This window comes from Oncorhynchus gorbuscha, linkage group LG25 (assembly GCF_021184085.1).
Source record: "Oncorhynchus gorbuscha isolate QuinsamMale2020 ecotype Even-year linkage group LG25, OgorEven_v1.0, whole genome shotgun sequence".
In the NCBI taxonomy this organism is placed as follows: domain Eukaryota; kingdom Metazoa; phylum Chordata; class Actinopteri; order Salmoniformes; family Salmonidae; genus Oncorhynchus; species Oncorhynchus gorbuscha.
Genome location: NC_060197.1, coordinates 48,202,620 through 48,206,272, shown reverse-complemented (window position 1 = coordinate 48,206,272; position 3,653 = coordinate 48,202,620).

Sequence of the window (3,653 nt, the reverse complement as noted above, 5' to 3'; positions counted from 1 at the left end):
AACCCTTTATTTAACCAGGTATTTATATATATAACCCTTTATTTAACCAGGTATTTATATATATAACCCTAACCCTTTATTTAACCAGGTATTTATATATATAACCCTTTATTTAACCAGGTATTTATATATATAACCCTAACCCTTTATTTAACCAGGTATTTATATATATAACCCTTTATTTAACCAGGTATTTATATATATAACCCTTTATTTAACCAGGTATTTATATATATAACCCTAACCCTTTATTTAACCAGGTATGTATATATATAACCCTAACCCTTTATTTAACCAGGTATTTATATATATAACTCTAACCCTTTATTTAACCAGGTATTTATATATATATAACCCTAACCCTTTATTTAACCAGGTATTTATATATATAACCCTTTATTTAACCAGGTATTTATATATATAACCCTTTATTTAACCAGGTATTTATATATATAACCCTTTATTTAACCAGGTATGTATATATATAACCCTAACCCTTTATTTAACCAGGTATTTATATATATAACTCTAACCCTTTATTTAACCAGGTATTTATATATATATAACCCTAACCCTTTATTTAACCAGGTATTTATATATAACCCTTTATTTAACCAGGTATTTATATATATAACCCTTTATTTAACCAGGTATTTATATATATAACCCTAACCCTTTATTTAACCAGGTATTTATATATATAACCCTAACCCTTTATTTAACCAGGTATTTATATATATAACCCTTTATTTAACCAGGTATTTATATATATAACCCTAACCCTTTATTTAACCAGGTATTTAAATATATAACCCTAACCCTTTATTTAACCAGGTATTTATATATATAACCCTTCATTTAACCAGGTATTTATATATATAACCCTTTATTTAACCAGGTATTTATATATATAACCCTTTATTTAACCAGGTATTTATATATATAACCCTTTAGGTATTTATATATATAACCCTTTATTTAACCAGGTATTTATATATATAACCCTAACCCTTTATTTAACCAGGTATTTATATATATAACCCTAACCCTTTATTTAACCAGGTATTTATATATATAACCCTTTATTTAACCAGGTATTTATATATATATAACCCTTTATTTAACCAGGTATTTATATATATAACCATTTATTTGACCAGGTATTTATATATATAACCCTAACCCTTTATTTAACCAGGTATTTATATATATAACCCTAACCCTTTATTTAACCAGGTATTTATATATATAACCCTTTATTTAACCAGGTATTTATATATATAACCCTTTATTTAACCAGGTATTTATATATATAACCCTTTATTTAACCAGGTATTTATATATATAACTCTAACCCTTTATTTAACCAGGTATTTATATATATAACCCTAACCCTTTATTTAACCAGGTATTTATATATATTACCCTAACCCTTTATTTAACCAGGTATTTATATATATAACCCTAACCCTTTATTTAACCAGGTATTTATATATATAACCCTTTATTTAACCAGGTATTTATTTACATTTACATTTAAGTCATTTAGCAGACGCTCTTATCCAGAGCGACTTACAAATTGGTGCATTCACCTTATGACATCCAGTGGAACAACACTTTACAATAGTGCATCTAAATCTTTTTAAGGGGGGGGGGGGTGAGAATGATTACTTTATCCTATCCTAGGTATTCCTTAAAGAGGTGTGGTTTCAGGTGTCTCCGGAAGGTGGTGATTGACTCCGCTGTCCTGGCGTCGTGAGGGAGTTTGTTCCACCATTGGGGGGCCAGAGCAGCGAACAGTTTTGACTGGGCTGAGCGGGAACTGTACTTCCTCAGTGGTAGGGATGCGAGCAGGCCAGAGGTGGATGAACGCAGTGCCCTTGTTTGGGTGTAGGGCCTGATCAGAGCCTGGAGGTACTGAGGTGCCGTTCCCCTCACAGCTCCGTAGGCAAGCACCATGGTCTTGTAGCGGATGCGAGCTTCAACTGGAAGCCAGTGGAGAGAGCGGAGGAGCGGGGTGACGTGAGAGAACTTGGGACGGTTGAACACCAGACGGGCTGCGGCGTTCTGGATGAGTTGTAGGGGGTTGATGGCACAGGCAGGGATCCCAGCCAACAGCGAGTTGCAGTAATCCAGACGGGAGATGACAAGTGCCTGGATTAGGACCTGCGCCGCTTCCTGTGTGAGGCAGGGTCATACTCTGCGGATGTTGTAGAGCATGAACCTACAGGAACGGGCCACCGCCTTGATGTTAGTTGAGAATGACAGGGTGTTGTCCAGGATCATGCCAAGGTTCTTAGCGCTCTGGGAGGAGGACACAATGGAGTTGTCAACCGTGATGGCGAGATCATGGAACGGGCAGTCCTTCCCCGGGAGGAAGAGCAGCTCCGTCTTGCCGAGGTTCAGCTTGAGGTGGTGATCCGTCATCCACACTGATATGTCTGCCAGACATGCAGAAATGCGATTCGCCACCTGGTCATCAGAAGGGGGAAAGGAGAAGATTAATTGTGTGTCGTCTGCATAGCAATGATAGGAGAGACCATGTGAGGTTATGACAGAGCCAAGTGACTTGGTGTATAGCGAGAATAGGAGAGGGCCTAGAACAGAGCCCTGGGGGACACCAGTGGTGAGAGCGCGTGGTGAGGAGACAGATTCTCGCCACGCCACCTGGTAGGAGCGACCTGTCAGGTAGGACGCAATCCAAGCGTGGGCCGCGCCGGAGATGCCCAACTCGGAGAGGGTGGAGAGGAGGATCTGATGGTTCACAGTATCGAAGGCAGCCGATAGGTCTAGAAGGATGAGAGCAGAGGAGAGAGAGTTAGCTTTAGCAGTGCGGAGCGCCTCCGTGATACAGAGAAGAGCAGTCTTAGTTGAATGACTAGTCTTGAAACCTGACTGATTTGGATCAAGAAGGTCATTCTGAGAGAGATAGCGGGAGAGCTGGCCAAGGACAGCGCGTTCAAGAGTTTTGGAGAGGAAAGAAAGAAGGGATACTGGTCTGTAGTTGTTGACATCGGAGGGATCGAGTGTAGGTTTTTTCAGAAGGGGTGTAACTCCCTTAGAGTGGTAGAAAGTGGCTTTAGCAGCAGAGACAGAAGAGGAAAATGTAGAGAGGAGGGAGTGAAAGGATGCCAGGTCCGCAGGGAGGCGAGTTTTCCTCCATTTCCGCTCGGCTGCCCGGAGCCCTGTTCTGTGAGCTCGCAATGGGACCAGGTATTTATATATATAACCCTTTATTTAACAAGGTATTTATATATATAACCCTTTATTTAACAAGGTATTTATATATATAACCCTTTATTTAACCAGGTATTTATTTAACCAGGTATTTATATATATAACCCTAACCCTTTATTTAACCAGGTACGCCAGTTGAGAACAAGTTCTCATTTACAACTGCAACCTGGCCAAGATAAAGCAAAGCATTTCAACACAAACAACAACACTGAGTTACACATGGAATGAACAAAGTCAATAACACAATCGGAAAGTCTATATACAGTGTGTGCAAATGAGGTAAGATTAGGGAGGTAAGGCAATAAATAGGCCATGGTGGAGAAGTAATTACAATATAGCAGTTAAAACACTGGTAGATGTGTAGAAGATGAATGTGCAAGTAGAGATACTGGGGTGGAAAGGAGCAAGATAAATAA